This window comes from Ranitomeya variabilis, chromosome 3 (assembly GCF_051348905.1).
Source record: "Ranitomeya variabilis isolate aRanVar5 chromosome 3, aRanVar5.hap1, whole genome shotgun sequence".
NCBI lineage: Eukaryota > Metazoa > Chordata > Amphibia > Anura > Dendrobatidae > Ranitomeya > Ranitomeya variabilis.
Genome location: NC_135234.1, coordinates 638,504,757 through 638,527,925, shown reverse-complemented (window position 1 = coordinate 638,527,925; position 23,169 = coordinate 638,504,757).

The following is a 23,169-nucleotide window of genomic DNA, read 5'->3' as shown; positions in this document are numbered from 1 at the left end:
GGCTGTGCTTGAAAATCCTGTCTTTAATGAACTGTGCTTGTTTTGTACAAGTGCAAGACCTGAAACTTGTTTCCAGCTTTAGAAAACTTGGCTTGTTACAAAGCACCTTTCTAAATGACACTGTGCTCCAGGAACTGATGCTGGTGACAGCCACTCCTCACCTGGATAGCACTTATCAGTCACATATACAATATTCAGAACATAAAAATGTCTTTTTAGTACCCACTAAAAATAACTAGTGATGAGCGAGTATACTCGTTGCTCGTGTTTTCCCGAGCACGCTCGGGTGGTCTCCGAGTATTTGTGACTGCTCGGAGATTTAGTTTTCTTCGGCCTCAGGTGCATGATTTACGGCTGCTAGACAGGCTGAATACATGGGAGGAATGCCTGTTTGTTAGGGAATTGCCACATGTATTCAGGCTGTCCAGCAGCCGTAAATCATGCAGCTGAGGTGACGAAAAGTAAATCTCCGAGCAGGCCAAAATACTCGGAGATCACCAGAGCATCAATGCTATTCACTCATCATCACTAAAAATAAACCTTTTTTGCGTGATTTCATAGTTTTCATAAAAGTGAAAATGTTTTCCAGCTGTTTTCCAAATAACTGAGTCAGAACAAAACTGGAAGTTGCTTGATGTAGGTAATGCCATTTTAATCATTTCAAAATTCCAAGAACGTCACTGAACTTGCTAAATCACAAGATTTCAAATGTTCATTAATTTCATAAATGTTTTAGACATAATATAAGATGTAACATCTCCTCGTATTATCATTTTCTATGCTAGAAAAGTGCACTGCACCTCATAAACATTACATTTTGTCATGTGTTTTTTCTTTCATTCCTACTGACAAATCTGACAATGTTACAGTATATTAAATCATTCTGGTAGTCTGATATATGAGTCTGGGTTTGGCAAATGCCAAGTAGAACTTGGCTTACTACATTGTGCCAACTGTAAACTTTGCATGTTGGTCATGCTACTGTGGGTAGCCTGCATGGCTTAAGCATGGACTGCAGATCTCTGGACTTGTCTCCCATTAAGTACCGTACATCTGGAAGGTCTTTAATGAGTTACGTATCCAAGTGCATTTAGCATGGCAGAGCATTCCTCAGACAACCATTAATAATAATAATAATAATAATTATTATTATACATTTTTATAGCGCCATTTATTCCATGGGGCACTTTACATGTGAAATACGGGGCAAATATAGACAAATACATTAAACATGAGCAAAAAACAAGGCACAGGGGTACATAAGGAGGAAGGATCCTGCCCGCGAGGGCTCACAGTCTGCAGGGGATGGGTGATGATACATTAGGAGAGGGTAGAATAATCTCATTGATAGCATGATATGACGAATAAACATATGTATTTCTGTGTATGGCACTCATTCTCAATACTGAGTAAATCAAGTTGTTTTGAAACTGTTGTTTCCATTTTTTCATCATTTCCATATATCATTAACTTGTCTAATGATCTTATGATCTCCATAATTCCATGAATTTTCCTTCTTGGTGTTGCAATTTCACTATTAAGGATTCTATATATAGCCTCAATTCTGTCATGACATAGTTGCAAGGTATTCTGGTGCTAGGGGCTCCTTCCCTTTCCCTAAAGCTGGGAGCACCCTAGCTATCCTTGTTCCCCATATTACTTCTGATAGAGAAACCTCCGGGGTAATGTGCTTACTGAGCTCCTGAATCAGTCGTTATCTCTCCCCTCCACCAACCAGGGAAGTGGGGAGTGGAACACCGGGAAGTAAAGGAAGGGAAAACCAAATAGAAGAGGATGAGGATATGCACACAGGCCAATCACCAAGCAACAGTCTCCTGGACATCACTATAAGGGTATGTGCACACGTTCAAGTTTTTTCGCGTTTTTTTTCGTGTTTTTTCGCGATAAAAACGCAATAAAAACTCATTAAAAATGCATGCATTATGCATTCTATCATTTAGAATGCATTCTGCATGTTTGTGCACATGGTGAGTTTTTTTCCGCGAAAAAAACGCATCGCGGTAAAAAAAGCAGCATGTTCATTCATTTTGCGGATTTTCCGCGTTTTTCCCGCAATTCTATGCATTTGGAAAAAGCACATGAAAATACGAGTCAAAACTTCGTCAAAAACATGTAAAAAAACGCGAAAAAAAACGCATGCGGATTTCTGGCACAAATGTCCGGTTTTTGTCAGGAAAATTTCTGCTAGAAATCCTGACGTGTGCACATGGAGCACCCCCAGACGCAGGGCCACGGGGCACTCGGTACCGGGCCTTTCAGTCTCGGTCCTGGGGTTGTCACGGTGGCCTGACCCGGTCCGTGATGCGTGGTGCAATGAAATAACGAAGACACAGGGCTGCAGTCTCTTTACCTCTTTACTGTAGGCCTCAGCATCTGCAATCCAGAGCACTGCTATCAGGGCTGGCTGAGACCGGCCGGTCCGAAGTCACATCCAGAGTTCCCTTCACAGGTGGAAATAAGTGCCTCCCTTCTAGCGCCTGTGTGTTGTAGTCCTTCCCTGCTGAGCACCACGGGATAGTCCTCACAACTGTTGTGTCTGTTTCTGATGTTCTTTCTCACAACTCTCGTTTCTATTCTGATGTTCTTCTCCGTCCCCCAGATGATATGGCTAGGATGCACCCGTATGACGGGTAGGCCTGGAGTTCTTCCGGGACCCTAGTGTCGCCCCTCTCCCACAGTTGCCCCTATGTCTGTGCAGCGCCCCAGAGTCCTGGTCGCTGCAGTAACGTCGCTCTGCCACTAAGGGGAGTGATGTTACGTCTGATTGCACTAAGGGAGTTCACCTGACCAGGTAACACACACACTACACTTCACACTCCGGCCACCAGGGGGAGTGGTTCTATCTAGTAGGCCACTCCTCACACTCTGGTAAAACTGGGGGTTGGACAGGAAGACAGGGAGAAATAACAGGGAAGAGCTAGAGAGAGGACCTGTCAGGGATGGGATCCTGACAGATTCCTAAGAAAGGACAAAAAGTGAGAAAATGGGAATACAGCAAAGAGGCGATAGGACCAGAAGGAGTCGTGCTGTAAGATCGAGGCAACATCCTTCTGAGGCGCAAACAGTCGGTGGCCGGAACGCCGAGAAAGTAAGAGACTCTAAGCATTACTGCAAACCACGGCAGGATAGCCAATTATAGGTTGGCTGTCTCACCCAAATCACCTAAGCAGACAACGGAGGCAGCTGTGGGAGAGGGGCGACTCTAGGGTCCCGGAAGAACTCCAGGCCTACCCCGTCATACGGGTGCGTCCTAATCATATCATCTGGGGGACGGAGAGAACGAACATCAGAGACAGACAGAATCAGTTGTGAGGACTATCCCGGGGTGCTCAGCAGGGAAGGACTACAACACACAGGCGCTAGAAGGTAGACGCTGATTCCCACCTGTTAAGGGGACTCCTGATGTGCCTTCGGATCGGCCGGTCTCAGACAGCCCTGTTAACAGTGCTCTGGATTGAGTACCTCGAGACCTTCAGTAAAGAGGTAAAGAGACTGCAACTCTGTGTCCTCATTATTCATCGCACCCCACACCCCAACATCATCACGTTCTATCTTCGCTGGACGCCCCTCAGCAGGGTCACGGACCGGGTCTAGCCACCGTGATCACCCCAGAACTGAGACACAGAGGCCCGGTACTGGGTGCCCCTCGGCCCTGCGGCAGTGGGGGCGCTCCAATTTGGCGTCACGAACAGGATCTACTTAAGCCTGAAGAATCAGGTCATGTGTGCCTTGGAACTGTGATTTATTGTGCTTGGACTGTGACTTATTGCAAAGACTGTGAATTGCTAATTGCCGCCAAGAGTTCCCGCCACAATTCGCCATTGCCGCGCACGGAGGGAGGAGCCTTAGCTTCGTGGGCGGAACTGGTCAAGAGAAGCGCGGAACGAGGAAGCGCGGTAAAGTGCCAACTCCGGAAGAGGAACTCCGACCTCCAGCAGGTTAGTGGGAGGAAGGGACAGCCATGTCCGAGTCGGGAGGAGCGGAGGCGGCAGTCGCAGCCGTGGACACAGGGGCAGCTCCGGTCCCCGCAGTGGACGTAGCCGCGGCCCTAATACCACCACCGGTTGCCGCGGAACCCGCTGCCCCCATCAGCCAGTCGGACACTGCCGCTACCACAAAGGCCATAATGCCCTTCTCTATGCCATACCTGCCCGGAGCGGCCTGGCTCCCACGATACTCCGGGGAGTCGCATACGTTCACTGACTTTAAAGAAGGGATCTGCAGCCTGCTTGAGTTCTATCCCCTGACAGAGCCTCAGAAGGTTCATATGATAATCGGCCAACTCTTTGGGGCGGCTCTGAGAGAAGTGAAGTCCTGGCCCGCAGCGGATAAGGGAACGGCACAGCAGGTTTTTGCAAAGCTTAAAGCCACCTTCGATACCCGTACTGCTACAGAAATTAAATTGACTTTCTATGGATGCAAACAGAGACCGCAGGATAGCTTACGGGACTATGCCCTTAATCTCCAGGAGGCGCTGCGGGCCATTAAGCAGAGTGACCCCGGCAGCATGCAAGATGAGGATAAACTCCTGAAAGAGCGGTTCATTGAGGGGCTCCTGTGCAGTCACCAAAGGGGCCAATTACACTTCTTGGCCATGCAGAATCCAGACTTGACTTTTGCGCAATTCAAGGATAAAGCTATCCAGGCGCTGCAGGAGCGACAGCCCAGCCGTGCAATACCACCCAGGCGTCCCGCTCTCACATACCACCAGGAGGTGGCGCCGGATGCCCCAGTCGCCGCCGAGGCCGACGCCCAGAGCCTAGAGGACGACTCCCCTGCAGGACTCCGCCTCCAGATGCAGGAGCTGACCAAGAGCGTTGCTGCCCTAGCCCGGATGGTGCAGTCCCTACAGGAGGCCCCCAAGGAGAAGATCCAGCTGGCCTCCAGACCAGAAGATGTCCCCTGGATGCGACAGAGGAGGACTCCGCCGACCAGAGGCCGGGACGACGATCGCTTCCATCGGGACAGACGACCCATCTGCCGCCGCTGTCACCAGGTGGGCCACCTGGCAAGGTACTGTCCTTTAAACGAGCAACCCCTGGGGCAAAGGGCCAACCCCCAGGAGTAGGACGATCAGGCCCGCAGCATTGGAGAGCCAAATACGTTGGAGGGCGGCCAGTTCTTCCTGTTGTGATCGACGGTATCCCCATGAACGCTCTGCTGGACACCGGTTCTCAGGTGACGACTATGCCTTACGTGCTTTATAAACGGTATTGGGAGGACACCGATATTACTCGTGGCCTCGATGATGATTTCACCATCATAGCCAGTAATGGTCAGCCGTTGCCACAAGTGGGGTATAAAGAGGTCACCATCAAGGTGGGGCGGGTGGAATTGAAGGCCCAAGGGTGTTATGGTTCTCAATGGCAAGAGAACATAGCCCAGCAAACATACGAACTAGCTCTTGGAAGGATGGAAACTAAACTGACCATGAACTAAACCTGCCGCACAACTAACAGTAGCCGGGTAGCGTAGCCTGCGTTTTATCCCTAGACGCCCAGCGCCGGCCGGAGGACTAACTAATCCTGGCAGAGGAAAATATAGTCCTGGCTCACCTCTAGAGAAATTTCCCCGAAAGGCAGACAGAGGCCCCCACAAATATTGGCGGTGATTTTAGATGAAATGACAAACGTAGTATGAAAATAGGTTTAGCAAAATTGAGGTCCGCTTACTAGATAGCAGGAAGACAGAAAGGGCACTTTCATGGTCAGCTGAAAACCCTATCAAAATACCATCCTGAAATTACTTTAAGACTCTAGTATTAACTCATAACATCAGAGTGGCAATTTCAGATCACAAGAGCTTTCCAGACACAGAAACGAAACTACAGCTGTGAACTGGAACAAAATGCAAAAACAAACAAGGACTAAGTCCAACTTAGCTGGGAGTTGTCTAGCAGCAGGAACATGCACAGAAAGGCTTCTGATTACAATGTTGACCGGCATGGAAGTGACAGAGGAGCAAGGCTAAATAGCGACTCCCACATCCTGATGGAAACAGGTGAACAGAGAGGATGATGCACCAGTTCAATTCCACCAGTGGCCACCGGGGGAGCCCAAAATCCAATTTCACAACAGTACCCCCCCCTCAAGGAGGGGGCACCGAACCCTCACCAGAACCACCAGGGCGATCAGGATGAGCCCTATGAAAGGCACGGACCAAATCGGAGGCATGAACATCAGAGGCAGTCACCCAAGAATTATCCTCCTGACCGTATCCCTTCCATTTGACCAGATACTGGAGTTTCCGTCTGGAAACACGGGAGTCCAAGATTTTTTCCACAACGTACTCCAACTCGCCCTCAACCAACACCGGAGCAGGAGGCTCAACGGAAGGCACAACCGGTACCTCATACCTGCGCAATAATGACCGATGAAAAACATTATGAATAGAAAAAGATGCAGGGAGGTCCAAACGGAAGGACACAGGGTTAAGAATCTCCAATATCTTGTACGGGCCGATGAACCGAGGCTTAAACTTGGGAGAAGAAACCCTCATAGGGACAAAACGAGAAGACAACCACACCAAGTCCCCAACACAAAGCCGAGGACCAACCCGACGCCGGCGGTTGGCAAAAAGCTGAGTCTTCTCCTGGGACAACTTCAAATTGTCCACTACCTGCCCCCAAATCTGATGCAACCTCTCCACCACAGCATCCACTCCAGGACAATCCGAAGATTCCACCTGACCAGAAGAAAATCGAGGATGAAACCCCGAATTACAGAAAAAGGGAGACACCAAGGTGGCAGAACTGGCCCGATTATTGAGGGCAAACTCCGCTAAAGGCAAAAAAACAACCCAATCATCCTGATCTGCAGACACAAAACACCTCAAATATGTCTCCAAGGTCTGATTCGTCCGCTCGGTCTGGCCATTAGTCTGAGGATGGAAAGCAGACGAGAAAGACAAATCTATGCCCATCCTAGCACAGAATGCTCGCCAAAATCTAGACACGAATTGGGTACCTCTGTCAGAAACGATATTCTCCGGAATACCATGCAAACGGACCACATTTTGAAAAAACAGAGGAACCAACTCGGAAGAAGAAGGCAACTTAGGCAGGGGAACCAAATGGACCATCTTAGAGAAACGATCACACACCACCCAGATGACAGACATCTTCTGAGAAACAGGAAGATCCGAAATAAAATCCATCGAGATGTGCGTCCAGGGCCTCTTCGGGATAGGCAAGGGCAACAACAATCCACTAGCCCGAGAACAACAAGGCTTGGCCCGAGCACAAACGTCACAAGACTGCACGAAGCCTCGCACATCTCGAGACAGGGAAGGCCACCAGAAGGACCTTGCCACCAAATCCCTGGTACCAAAGATTCCAGGATGACCTGCCAACGCAGAAGAATGAACCTCAGAAATGACTTTACTGGTCCAATCATCAGGAACAAACAGTCTACCAGGTGGGCAACGATCAGGTCTATCCGCCTGAAACTCCTGCAAGGCCCGCCGCAGGTCTGGAGAAACGGCAGACAATATCACTCCATCCTTAAGGATACCTGTAGGTTCAGAATTACCAGGGGAGTCAGGCTCAAAACTCCTAGAAAGGGCATCCGCCTTAACATTCTTAGAACCCGGCAGGTAGGACACCACAAAATTAAACCGAGAGAAAAACAACGACCAGCGCGCCTGTCTAGGATTCAGGGGTCTGGCGGACTCAAGATAAATTAGATTTTTGTGGTCAGTCAATACCACCACCTGATGTCTAGCCCCCTCAAGCCAATGACGCCACTCCTCAAAAGCCCACTTCATGGCCAAAAGCTCCCGATTCCCAACATCATAATTCCGCTCGGCGGGCGAAAATTTACGCGAGAAAAAAGCACAAGGTCTCATCACGGAGCAATCGGAACTTCTCTGCGACAAAACCGCCCCAGCTCCGATTTCAGAAGCGTCGACCTCAACCTGAAAAGGAAGAGCAACATCAGGCTGACGCAACACAGGGGCGGAAGAAAAGCGGCGCTTAAGCTCCCGAAAGGCCTCCACAGCAGCAGGGGACCAATCAGCAACATCAGCACCCTTCTTAGTCAAATCAGTCAATGGTTTAACAACATCAGAAAAACCAGCAATAAATCGACGATAAAAGTTAGCAAAGCCCAAAAATTTCTGAAGACTCTTAAGAGAAGAGGGTTGCGTCCAATCACAAATAGCCTGAACCTTGACAGGATCCATCTCGATGGAAGAGGGGGAAAAAATATATCCCAAAAAGGAAATCTTTTGAACCCCAAAAACGCACTTAGAACCCTTCACACACAAGGAATTAGACCGCAAAACCTGAAAAACCCTCCTGACCTGCTGGACATGAGAGTCCCAGTCATCCGAAAAAATCAAAATATCATCCAGATACACAATCATAAATTTATCCAAATAATCACGGAAAATGTCATGCATAAAGGACTGAAAGACTGAAGGGGCATTTGAAAGACCAAAAGGCATCACCAAATACTCAAAGTGGCCCTCGGGCGTATTAAATGCGGTTTTCCACTCATCCCCCTGCTTAATTCGCACCAAATTATACGCCCCACGAAGATCTATCTTAGAGAACCACTTGGCCCCCTTTATGCGAGCAAACAAATCAGTCAGCAGTGGCAACGGATATTGATATTTAACCGTGATTTTATTCAAAAGCCGATAATCAATGCACGGCCTCAAAGAGCCATCTTTCTTAGCCACAAAGAAAAAAACGGCTCCTAAGGGAGATGACGAAGGACGAATATGTCCCTTTTCCAAGGACTCCTTTATATATTCTCGCATAGCAGCATGTTCAGGCACAGACAGATTAAATAAACGACCCTTAGGGTATTTACTACCCGGAATCAAATCTATGGCACAATCGCACTCCCGGTGCGGAGGTAAAGAACCAAGCTTAGGTTCTTCAAAAACGTCACGATATTCAGTCAAGAATTCAGGAATCTCAGAGGGAATAGATGATGAAATGGAAACCACAGGTACGTCCCCATGCGTCCCCTTACATCCCCAGCTTAACACAGACATAGCTTTCCAGTCAAGGACTGGGTTATGAGATTGCAGCCATGGCAATCCAAGCACCAACACATCATGTAGGTTATACAGCACAAGAAAGCGAATAATCTCCTGGTGATCCGGATTAATCCGCATAGTTACTTGTGTCCAGTATTGTGGTTTATTGCTAGCCAATGGGGTGGAGTCAATCCCCTTCAGGGGTATAGGAGTTTCAAGAGGCTCCAAATCATACCCACAGCGTTTGGCAAAGGACCAATCCATAAGACTCAAAGCGGCGCCAGAGTCGACATAGGCATCCGCGGTAATAGATGATAAAGAACAAATCAGGGTCACAGATAGAATAAACTTAGACTGTAAAGTGCCAATTGAAACAGACTTATCAAGCTTCTTAGTACGCTTAGAGCATGCTGATATAACATGAGTTGAATCACCGCAATAGAAGCACAACCCATTTTTTCGTCTAAAATTCTGCCGTTCACTTCTGGACAGAATTCTATCACATTGCATATTCTCTGGCGTCTTCTCAGTAGACACCGCCAAATGGTGCACAGGTTTGCGCTCCCGCAGACGCCTATCGATCTGGATAGCCATTGTCATGGACTCATTCAGACCCGCAGGCACAGGGAACCCCACCATAACATCCTTAATGGCATCAGAGAGACCCTCTCTGAAATTCGCCGCCAGGGCGCACTCATTCCACTGAGTAAGCACAGCCCATTTACGGAATTTCTGGCAGTATATTTCAGCTTCGTCTTGCCCCTGAGATAGGGACATCAAGGCCTTTTCCGCCTGAAGTTCTAACTGAGGTTCCTCATAAAGCAACCCCAAGGCCAGAAAAAACGCATCCACATTGAGCAACGCAGGATCCCCTGGAGCCAATGCAAAAGCCCAATCCTGAGGGTCGCCCCGGAGCAAAGAAATCACAATCCTGACCTGCTGAGCAGGATCTCCAGCAGAGCGAGATTTCAGGGACAAAAACAACTTGCAATTATTTTTGAAATTTTGAAAGCAAGATCTATTCCCCGAGAAAAATTCAGGCAAAGGAATTCTAGGTTCAGATATAGGAACATGAACAACAAAATCTTGTAAGTTTTGAACTTTCGTGGTGAGATTATTCAAACCTGCAGCTAAACTCTGAATATCCATTTTAAACAGGTGAACACAGAGCCATTCCAGGATTAGAAGGAGAGAGAGAGAGAAAGGCTGCAATATAGGCAGACTTGCAAGAGATTCAATTACAAGCACACTCAGAACTGAGAAAAAAAAAAAAATCTTCAGCAGACTTCTCTTTTCTCTCCTTTCTCTGTCAATTAATTTAACCCTTTTAGGCCGGTCAAACTGTTATGGTTCTCAATGGCAAGAGAACATAGCCCAGCAAACATACGAACTAGCTCTTGGAAGGATGGAAACTAAACTGACCATGAACTAAACCTGCCGCACAACTAACAGTAGCCGGGTAGCGTAGCCTGCGTTTTATCCCTAGACGCCCAGCGCCGGCCGGAGGACTAACTAATCCTGGCAGAGGAAAATATAGTCCTGGCTCACCTCTAGAGAAATTTCCCCGAAAGGCAGACAGAGGCCCCCACAAATATTGGCGGTGATTTTAGATGAAATGACAAACGTAGTATGAAAATAGGTTTAGCAAAATTGAGGTCCGCTTACTAGATAGCAGGAAGACAGAAAGGGCACTTTCATGGTCAGCTGAAAACCCTATCAAAATACCATCCTGAAATTACTTTAAGACTCTAGTATTAACTCATAACATCAGAGTGGCAATTTCAGATCACAAGAGCTTTCCAGACACAGAAACGAAACTACAGCTGTGAACTGGAACAAAATGCAAAAACAAACAAGGACTAAGTCCAACTTAGCTGGGAGTTGTCTAGCAGCAGGAACATGCACAGAAAGGCTTCTGATTACAATGTTGACCGGCATGGAAGTGACAGAGGAGCAAGGCTAAATAGCGACTCCCACATCCTGATGGAAACAGGTGAACAGAGAGGATGATGCACACCAGTTCAATTCCACCAGTGGCCACCGGGGGAGCCCAAAATCCAATTTCACAACACAAGGGATTGTAATCGTTGATATTGACCGCCGTGAATGTAATCCTATGATGACCATCGGTACCAATGTTATAGAAAATTGTCTTGCAGAAGTTATTGTCTTGTTACAACAGGTAGCAGAAACTGCTGGCTACAGTGAACAACGCGCCCTGCAAAAAGAAATCAGAGCTCTGATGCAGAGACAGCAGGTAGAGCTGACTGGTGGTGAAATTGGTCGTGTCACTGTGAGTGATTCAAACCCTATCGCGATACCCCCCAGGAGTGAGATGTTAATATGGTGTCGCGCAGCCATAGGCCTCAGGGGTAAGGACTACCAGGCCCTGGTAGAACCCGTGTATTCAGACAATAGGCCTACTCTCCTGACAGCCAGGGGGGCGGTCGACGTCCACCAGGGGAGGGTGCCCGTACGTGTCCTTAATTGTGGAGAGGAAGAGGTCCACCTCACCAAGTATGCCACGCTTGCCAAACTGTTCACTGTCAATAATAGTGTGATACAGACACCTGAATCCTTGGCCCCGTCTAACCTGACGGAGGACAACGGTTCTGCGGGGCACTGGAAAGATTGGTGTCGGGAATTGCATGTGGGCACTGACTCCACCCCATCCCATCAGAAACAGGGGGCCTACAGGGTGGTTCACGAGTACGAGCGGGTATTTAGCAAACACCCCTTAGATTTTGGACAGGTGAAAGGGATCCAACATCATATCCCCACGGGAGATCACCGGCCCATAAAGGAGAGATACCGCCCTGTACCTCCAGCTCATTACCAGTGTGCCAAGGACATGTTGCGAGAAATGAAGGAGGCTGGGGTGGTGAGAGACAGTTGTAGCCCCTGGGCAGCTCCATTAGTCCTTGTTAAAAAGAAAGATGGCACAATGAGGATGTGCGTTGATTACAGGCAGTTGAATCGCATTACACATAAGGATGCATACCCACTGCCCAGGATAGAAGAGTCTCTGGCTGCCTTAAAATCTGCTAACTACTTTTCTACCTTAGATCTCACCAGTGGGTACTGGCAGGTTCCCGTGGCGGAGGCGGACAAAGAGAAGACGGCCTTCACGACACCGATGGGTCTCTGCGAATTCAACTACATGCCCTTCGGATTGTGCAATGCCCCAGGGACGTTCCAGAGGATGATGGAGTGCTGTCTGGGGCACAAGAACTTTGAAACCGTACTGCTGTATTTGGATGATGTCATTGTCTTCTCTAAGACCTACGAAGACCATCTGAAGCACCTGGCTGAGGTGTTTGAAGCCCTGTCCAACTTTGGCTTAAAGGTGAAACCGTCCAAATGTCATCTGCTGAAACCCAAAGTGCGGTACCTGGGCCATGTGGTGAGCGCTAAAGGAGTAGCCCCAGACCCCGACAACGTCACGGTGATCCAAGACTGGCCAAAGCCCAGCAACCTCCACGAAGTCCGATAGTTCTTCGGGCTGGTCGGCTATTACCGAAGGTTCATCAAGGACTTCACCAAGAAGGCCGTGCCCTTGCAAGACCTGTTGGTGGGCCAATCAAAGAAGACCAAGGGGAAGAATGCCCCATTTGACTGGAACGAGGGGTGGAAGGATCCTTCACTTGTTTGAAGTCGGCACTGACGGGAGAAGAGGTGCTGGCCTACCCCGAATATGACCAACCGTTTGTGCTGTACATGGATGCCAGCAATGTGGGATTGGGAGCCGTGCTATCCCAGGTCCAGAAAGGCAAGGAGAGGGTGATCGCTTACGCCAGCAGGAAGCTCCGCCCCACGGAAAGGAACCCTGACAACTACAGTTCCTTCAAACTGGAGTTCCTTGCCATCGTCTGGGCAGTGACAGAGAGGTTCACCGTCTTCACGGATAATAATCCGCTGACGCACTTGGGTACAGCCAAACTCGGGGCCTTGGAACAGCGGTGGATGGCCCGACTGTCCAATTACGACTTCACCATCAAGTACCGGGCAAGAATGCGAACGCCGATGCCTTGTCCCGGATGCCCAATTTGCCAGAAACGGGGGAGGACCCGGAGGCACTTGAAGAGGTAGAGTTGCCTGCGTTCCATCGCCCCAAAGCCGCTCAGTACTCCCATCATGTGAAGAACCGGTACAAGAACCAAAAGGATGCCACGCTGAATCCCCTGCCCCATCACGGATGGGCGGAGACCCAGGATGGTGACCCCACGGTCCGACGGGTGAAAGAGCTCCTGACGCAGGCAGGGTTGCATCCCAGCCCAGATGATCCACAGGAGACACGACAGCTGTGGAAGGGGAGAAGCCAACTGTTTATCCATGATGGCAAGCTGTGCCGGAGGAGTATCGACCCGCGTACTCATGAATTGGTATGGCAGATAGTGGTGCCGAGGCGAGATGCGCCCATGGTTCTGGGAGCCTACCACGATGGAGCCGGACACTTCGGATGGAAGAAGCTGGAGAGGCTACTCCGAGGGAGGTTCTATTGGATTGGCATGAAGGGAGCCATTGAGAAGTGGTGTCGGGAGTGCGGTCCATGTAGCCTACGCAGGAAGGACCGTGACAGCCAACGGGCTCCCTTGCAGCCCATCATCACCAAACGGCCGCTCGAACTGGTCACGCTGGATCATGTGAAGCTGACACCTAGCCGGTCAGGCTATATCTACTCTCTTACCATCGTAGATCACTACTCCAGATTTTTGGTGGTTGTACCTGTCAAGGATCTAACAGCCAGGACGGCTGCCAAGGCATTCCAGCAGTAATTTTGTAGGCCCCATGGGTACCCGGAGAAGGTACTGACCGATCAGGGACCAGCATTCGAAGCAGAAGTGTTCCAAGAGTTCTGCCATCTGTACGGGTGTAAGAAGATCAGAACCACACCGTACCATCCCCAAACCAATGGGATGTGTGAAAAGATGAACCAAGTGGTGATCGACTTACTGAAGACCTTACCCGTAGAGGAGCGGAACCTGTGGCCAACAAAGTTGCCTGACTTGGTGGACATATACAATCATATCCCAGTAAATTCCACCAACTGCACTCCAGCGTACCTGATGCGAGGAAGATCTAGCAAGTTACCCGTTGACCTGGACATGGGGGTCCTAGTCCCCGAAGATACCTCGCCAGATTCAGATTGGGATGCAGAAAGGCAGCGAAGGTACCGCAAAGTGCAGGAATGCGTGGAAAGAAGTCTCGCCCAGGCTAGACAAAAACAAGAAAGAGACTACAACCACCATGCTCCTGCGATTCCCTTGTCACCCGGTGAGCACGTACTCAAACGAAAGAGGAGGCTACACAAACTCGACGACCAATGGGAAGCGGAACCGTATACCGTCCTGCCATCCGATTTCGACAACACGAAGGTTTGTCTCATCAGCAAGGATGGAGGGGAGACCTCGACGGCGATATCCAGGGACCACCTTAAAGTCTGCCCTGATAAGTTGAGAGAGAGGGAAATGGATCCAGGAACCTCCCCACCTGTAGAAAAGGAGAAAATGATACACACGGTTCTTGGCGATTTTCCCCAGTCCTGGACTCAGATAAATCAGGCCATCGTGGTACCTGTTCTAACGTTCCGCCAGCCGGACCCACCAGAACTAATTGTGGTGCCAGATCCTCCAGGCCCGCAATCTCAGCAAGCCTTGCCTGAAGATGCCATGCCAACCGTTGAACCGGCAAATCCTCCCTCTGCTATCGGCGAATCTGCCGTACCCACTGTTGGTAGCAGCAGCCCTGAGAGCTCCAGCCTGCCAGTGCTACCTAGACTCACTAGAAGTGTAGCTAGAAGACAGTGCACTACACCAGCGGTAGCAAGCATAGCGGGCCCTGTTAGGCCAATAGCAACCTCTGCGCTGCGAAGGTCTACACGCAGCACCAAGAATCAAACTCCCCTTCGCTACAAAACTTGGAGGTATTAGTGAGGGCTGCTATTTAGTTGAAAATGTTTGTGTGCATATCTTTTGTTACAGGTTTTAAAATGGACAACGGAGTAATGGACAGTGAATTGCTCCAAAAACTTCTAAAAGGGGACCCCTTTGTTTACCCGGGGTCCCCACTGTTTCAACCACTGAACTGAGAGTCATAAACTGTGCATGACCTAACTTTCGCAACGTTCAAGAGTCCTCACCTCCCATAAAGGGAAGCACTGTTATGTTTAATTGTTTATAATATTTCAAAATTTTGTGTGTTTTCTGTTAACATGTATTGCTGTTCTTGTTTTCCCAGTCCGGGAGTACTGGATTTAACCGGGGGGGAGTGCAGCGCCCCAGAGTCCTGATCGCAGCAGTAACGTCGCTCTGCCACTAAGGGGAGTGATGTTACGTCTGATTGCACTAAGGGAGTTCACCTGACCAGGTAACACACACTACACTTCACACTCCGGCCACCAGGGGGAGTGGTTCTATCTAGTAGGCCACTCCTCACACTCTGGTAAAACTGGGGGTTGGACAGGAAGACAGGGAGAAGTAACAGGGAAGAGCTAGAGAGAGGACCTGTCAGGGATGGGATCCTGACAGATTCCTAAGAAAGGACAAAAAGTGAGAAAACGGGAATACAGCAAAGAGACGATAGGACCAGAAGGAGTCGTGCTGTAAGATCGAGGCAACATCCTTCTGAGGCGCAAACAGTCGGTGGCCGGAACGCCGAGAAAGTAAGAGACCCTAAGCATTACTGCAAACCACAGCAGGATAGCCAATTATAGGTTGGCTGTCTCACCCAAATCACCTAAGCAGACAACGGAGGCAGCTGTGGGAGAGGGGCGACTCTAGGGTCCCGGAAGAACTCCAGGCCTACCCCGTCATACGGGTGCGTCCTAATCATATCATCTGGGGGACGGAGAGAACGAACATCAGAGACAGACAGAATCAGTTGTGAGGACTATCCCGGGGTGCTCAGCAGGGAAGGACTACAACACACAGGCGCTAGAAGGTAGACGCTGATTCCCACCTGTTAAGGGGACTCCTGATGTGCCTTCGGATCGGCTGGTCTCAGACAGCCCTGTTAACAGTGCTCTGGATTGAGTACCTCGAGACCTTCAGTAAAGAGGTAAAGAGACTGCAACTCTGTGTCCTCGTTATTCATCGCACCCCACACCCCAACATCATCACGTTCTATCTTCGCTGGACGCCCCTCAGCAGGGTCACGGACCGGGTCTAGCCACCGTGATCACCCCAGAACTGAGACACAGAGGCCCGGTACTGGGTGCCCCTCGGCCCTGCAGCAGTGGGGGCGCTCCAACTGCTTAGGTGATTTAAGTGAGACAGCCAACCTATAATTAACTGTCCTGCCGCTGTTTGAAGTAATGCGTGGAGCCCAATACTTCCTTGGCGTTCCGGCCACCGGCGACGCGCCTTAGTAGGATGTTGCCGATCTCGGGGCATGACTCCTACTGGTGTTATCTCCTTTTTGCTGTGATCTCGTTTCTCACTGCTTCACAATAAACCTCGCTTCTTGTCCTTTCTTAAGATACCGCCGCAAATCAGTGCAGGCGCGGTTCCATAACATTCTGTTCTGTTCGCTAGGCCTCTGCCAGGATCCCACCCCTGATAGGGACCCCCCTGAATCTTCTCAAGCAACCCCTTCTCTCACTAGGTGTTGCCTGGGCAAAACCCAGTCAGCTTCTCTCTAACTTCCTATCCAACCCCCAGTTTTACCAGATTGTGAGGAGTGGCCTAATACATAGCACCCTTAGCTCCCCCTGGAGGCCAGACTGTGAAGTGTATTGGTGCCTGTGATACCTGGTCAGGTGAACTCCTTCAGTGCAATCAGACGTACCATCACTCCCCTTAGTGGCAGAGCGATGTTACTGCAACGACCAGGTCTCTGGGGCGCTGCACTCATAGCCTAAAACACCTCCTCAAACAACCAACACTTCCTGCTACAGAACCTGCCAGTATCAAACTAACTCTGGCAATGCCTGCTTGCCAGAGGCAAGTATATATAGCAGAGGGGAGTGGCTAACACTGAAGAGCTGAGTGCATCAAAGCAGGAAAGCTTCCAGGAACTCTCAACTGAACAGATTAACCCCTGCACTGTAAGTAGAAACCTGCACTGTTTAATATGAAGGCAAAGTGCTTCTAATCAGCACAGGAGTATGAGAAATCAGACAGTGCTGTCTTCTGGCTCCTCTCTGTCTTTTTAAACCCGTGACAATTTTGTAGTGAATCTTAATAAACAGTGCAGTAAGAAGTGCATAATTCGTTACCAGGCATAGCAGCTGCTATGAAGTCCAGCAGATAAGTGAGATTATCTCCATGCAGAAGTAAAATGCAGTAAGCAATGACTATACATGATGCAAGTAAAGACAATAGTTGTGGAGAAGAACTGGTTTTAATAACTTTGCTCTTTTTTGCTGAATATTTAATTAAGGTTTATCTTTGATAGAATTATTTATTTGGCATGATTGCTTTCCTTCCCAGTGCCATGTACATGAGGCATTAGCCATTTCTTGATTATATCAGATTAGGAGAGCTAACATTTTCCCGAATTTCCAATTTGTTTACTTAGGGATTGATACATGCTTCTGGTCCATGTCTTAGGATAACTGGCTGGAAAAGCAGAATGACAACCCATGTGGTGTTACGGTGTTCATATTGCTCATTTGTCTTTTCTTTAGTGGAAATGGATGTTTTAATGTTTAAGAGAAAACCTGAATCCAAATGTTGCATAAGTATATCAAGTGTGTACAGCTCTACGACCCAAACTAGCACTTCTGATTTACAATGATTAGGGTAAAAAACTGCGAAACATGTGTCTGCAAATGGAATGTCCGGTTTGGTTTCTTCTCCTTAGTCATGTGCAAGGCTTGTTAAAGGGTCGCTACTGACGTTTAGGATATGTGCACACGTTCAGGATTTTTCGCGTTTTTTTTCACTATAAAAACGCATACATATGCATCCCATCTTTTATAATGCATTCCGCAATTTTTGTTCATATGTTGCGTTTTTTCCATGAAAAAAACACATCGCGGTAAAAAATGCAGCATGTTCATTAATTTTGCGGATTTTTTGCGGATTTCCCACTATATTGTTGCATTGTGAAATCTCCGGGAAAAAAAACGCAAAAAAGCACAAAAAACGCGAGAAAAATGCAATAAAAAATGCATACGGATTTCTTGCAGAAAATCTCCGTTTTTGTTCAGGGAATTTCTGCAAGAAATCCTGACGTGTGCACATAGCCTTAGGATTGCATTAGAATTCTGATCCTCTTCCTCTCTGAAGAGGCAATTTGCATATTTAATTTCCCAGAGAAGCATTGTATGCCTATACCTCTGTGGCGCTCTCCACAAAGAGAAACTTTACCCCTAAGGGTATGTGTCCACGTTCAGGATTGCATCTGGATTTGGTCAGGATTTTCCATCAGTATTTGTAAGCCAAAACCAGGAGTGGGTAATAAATGCAAAAGTGGAGCATATGTTTCTATTATACTTTTCCTCTAATTGTTCCACTCCTGGTTTTGGCTTACAAATACTGATGGAAAATCCTGACCAAATCCTGATGCAATCCTGAACGTGGAGACATACCCTTAAGGCCCCGTCACACATAGCGAGATCGCTAGCGAGATCGCTGCTGAGTCACAAGTTTTGTGACGCAACAGCGACCTCAGTAGCGATCTCGCTATGTGTGACACGTACCAGCGATCAGGCCCCTGCTGCGAGATCGCTGGTCGTGTCGGAATGGCCTGGACCATTTTTTGGTCCCGCTGACATCGCTGAATCGGTGTGTGTGACACCGATCCAGCGATGTCTTCACTGGTAACCAGGGTAAACATCGGGTTACTAAGCGCAGGGCCGCGCTTAGTAACCCGATGTTTACCCTGGTTACCAGCGTAAATGTAAAAAAAAACAAACAGTACATACTCACCATCTGATGTCCGTCAGGTCTCTTGCCGTCTGCTTCCTGCTCTGACTGAGTGCCACCGTACAGTGAGAGCACAGCACAGCACAGCAGTGACGTCACCGCTGCGCTCTGCTCTCACTGTACGGCGGCACTCAGTCAGAGCAGGAAGCAGACGGCAAGGGACCTGACGGACATCAGATGGTGAGTATGTACTGTTTGTTTTTTTTGGTAACCAGGGTAAACATCGGGTTACTAAGCGCGGCCCTGCGCTTAGTAACCCGATGTTTACCCTGGTTACCCGGGTGCTGCAGGGGGACTTCGGCATCGTTGAAGACAGTTTCAACGATGCCGAAGTCATTCCCCTGATCGTTGGTCGCTGGAGAGAGCTGTCTGTGTGACAGCTCCCCAGCAACCACACAGCGACTTACCAACGATCACGGCCAGGTCGTATCGCTGGTCGTGATCGTTGGTAAATCGCTATGTGTGACGGGGCCTTTAGACTAGCCTCCATGACACACAGAAGAACACACATAGGAGGATTTTAATCTACATTCCTCTAAGGTTTATCGTTCTCTATCTATAGCTGTAATTTTGGTTTATCGTGGGTCTTCAGTTTCATATCTTAAAAAGAGCTGGATTAAGATCAAATGAGGCCTCTGGCAGCAAATGTAATTGCACCACCCACATATTGTCAGCCACAATATTAATATTACAGGCTCATGGTCCTAAGAAAAACTTCCAGATGCAAATATTTCGCAATACAACATAACAGCTGTACAGATAAAATCACAACAAAATAGTATAGCAGATAATATTATAGAAGAAAATGTAACTAAAGTTCACTGAACTAAGCAGAGCTAAAGTGTTTTAGATATATATGAAAACACTGGGCCGACTGACTACCCTGTTCTGGCTTAGCACATATTAAAGGGAATCTGTCAGTAAGATCAACCCTCATAAGCCGTATATATCTGCATGTAGGTCATAAGAAGCTGAATAAAATGACACCTTGATAACTGCAATCCGATGTTTTATATCCAAGAAATCCATGTTTTTGTTAATATGTAAATGAGCTGTTAGGTTCTCTGGGCGGGATATAGAGGTCTCAGACTCTGTGCCTCCAGAGGTAGTCTAAAGGTACCTTCACACGAAACGACTTTACAACGAGAACGACAATGATCCGTGACGTTGCAGCGTCCTGGATAGCGATATCGTTGTGTTTGACACGCAGCAGCGATCTGGATCCCGCTGTGATATCGCTGGTCGTTGAATAAAGTTCAGAACTTTATTTGGTCGTCAGACCGGCGTGTATCATCAGGTTTGACACCAAAAGCAACGATACCAGCGATGTTTTACGCTGGTAACCAGGGTAAATATCGGGTTACTAAGCGCAGGGCCGCGCTTAGTAACCCGATGTTTACCCTGGTTACCAGCGTAAAAGTAAAAAAAACAAACAGTACATGCTCACCTGCGCGTCCCCTGCGTCCGCTTCCTGCTCTGACTGAGCGTCGGCCCTAAAGTGAAAGTAAAAGCACAGCGGTGACGTCACCGCTCTGCTGTTAGGGCCGGCGCTCACACAGTACAGGAAGCGGACGCCGGGGGACGCGCAGGTGAGCATGTACTGTTTGTTATTTTTACTTTTACGCTGGTAACCAGGGTAAACATCGGGTTACTAAGCGCGGCCCTGCGCTTAGCAACCCGATGTTTACCCTGGTTACCCGGGGACCTCGGCATCGTTGGTCGCTGGAGAGCGGTCTGTGTGACAGCTCTCCAGCGACCACACAGCGACGCTGCAGCGATCGGCATCGTTGTCGCTATCGCTGCAGCGTCGCTTCGTGTGAAGGTACCTTTAAAGGAAGTCTACTCATTTACAATAAACTCTGGAGGCAGATTCAGGGAGATCAATGTCCAGCATATAGATTTTAACAGCTTATTTACATATTAAGATTAACGTGTATTTCTCTGGAATAAGACATCAGATTGCAGATATGAAGTTATCATTTTATTCAGCTTCCTATGACCTACATGACCATATAGACAGCTTAGGAGGGTTCATCCTAAATGACAAATTCCCTTTGAATATGTTTGCCTGGATCAGCATGGGCAAGATAAACCTTGTGGCAGCCTGACATCTGCTCTGTTTTGATTTGATTGGTGCTGATGCTGGCCTTGTGCTGAAAGTTTTAAAATATTGGAAAATGAATGGATGGATGCATAGATAGATAGATAGAAAAACCTGACCAACACTCTCCTGAGTGTGAGCAGGTGCAAGCTGCGAAGACTGCATTATATAGAAAAAGAAAACACAGCAGCACTCTGCAGAAGTCAGGTCATGTGAAAACACTGAAAACTTTAAATCTAGACTATGTGACTACTCATGAAGATGTACTTACAGAAATGAAGGTTCTTAGCACATAAAATGGCCAATTAATGAATGCCCATCAACCACAGCAAGGTGACTTTCTTCTAATGGGTCTTAGATCTACTGTACATGCCACTCCTGGGCTATCAACCTACAGTTAAATGGATAAACATGTCTTTCCCGGGTCATGAGCCTACAAGATAGATAGATAGATAGATAGATAGATAGATAGATAGATAGATAGATAAAAGATATATAGATAGCTAATACATTGATAGATAATTAGATAGATAGATAAATATATAATAGATAGATAGATAGATAGATAGAAATATAAATAATTAGATAGATACAGTAGATAGATAGATAATAGATTGCTGTATGGATAGATAGATAGATAATGCAGCGCCCCAGAGTCCTGGTCGTTGCAGTGCTGTGGCTTCGCCGCTAAGGGGAGCCATGGTACGTTCGATGGCACCGAAGGAGTTCCTCCAATCAGGTATCACAGACACCAATATGTTTCACAGCTGGGCCTCCGGGGGGAGCTAAGGGTGCTATTCATTAGGCCACTCCCCACCATAGTGGGTAAACTGGGGGTCAGGCAGGAAGTTAGAGAGAACGCTGACGGGATTGAACGGAGCAACACCCTGTGGCAGGGGGTGTTGTGAAGGGAGAGACTGTAGGGTCTCTGCCAGGGGTGGGATCCTGGCAGAGGCTTGGCATTGAAAGAACGTAACGGGTCCGCGCAGGCTCCTGGAAGCGGCGGGACTCAAGAAAAGACTAGAAGCGAGACAGATTGTGCTGAGTGAGAAACGAGATCAAGCAGAAGGAGAATACCAGCAGGGGTTGTGCTGAAAGAGGCAGCACCTTGCTGAGGCGCAATACCGGTGGCCGGAACGCCGAGGGAGTGGATTAGAATACAGCTTCAAGCCATACTCCAAACAGCGGCAGGACAGTCGGTCTCAGGCGGGCTGTCTACCACATATCACCTATGAAGTCTTGGGGGGCAATTGCGGGAGAGGGGCGTCTCTAGGGTCTCGGAAGAACTCCAGGCCTACCTGACAAACGGGTGCCATTCCAACCTGAATACAGGGAAGGGGTGGATTACAGAGGAACATCAAATCGAGTTGTGAGGGAACTTAAGAAACAGACACAACCGTTGTGGGGTCACTTTCCGAGAGCACAGCAGGGAAGGACTACAACACATAGCGCTAAGTAGGAAGGCACAGATTTCCACCTGAGAGGAGAACTCTGGAGGTGCCATTGGACCGGCCGGACTTGCGTAGCCTGGTGAACCGTGTTCTGGACTGAGGACTCAGAGATCTCCAGTAAAGAGGTAAAGAGACTGCAAACTGGTGTCCTCGTTATTTACCGCGACTTACACCCCACAACTGCACCGCTACATCGCTACCATTACTACCACCTATTGCACCGGACGTCCCCCACTGACGGACAGGGCCACGGACCGGGTCTAGCCACCGTGACAACCCCGAGACTGAGACCCAGAGGCCCGGCTCCGGGTACCCCTCGGCCCTGCGGCGGTGTGGGGGCGCTCCAACTTGGCGTCACGAACAGGATCTACTTAAGCCTGAAGAATCAGGTCATGTGTGCCTAGAGACTGTGATTTGTTGTGCTTGGACTGTGCTTTCTTGAGAGACTGTGAATTGCCATTGACCGAGAGAAGTTCCCGCCAAAACCGCCGCCATTGCAGCGCTGAGGAGAGGCGCAGGGGAAGAAGAGGGGCGTGAAGTGGGCGTAGACAAGCTGGAGAGCGCGAAGGACAATGGCCGCCCAGTCTAAATATTTCTGCACAGTGAGGACGTGTCCGTCAGCAGCAGAGATCCGCCTCCTAATCCTCAATGGAGGGCGGAGGCAGAGAAAACGAAACCGCCCACGAAGGAGAGAGCGGGAAAAAGACCAGGAAGAAGAAGCAAGCAACATGGAGGACGC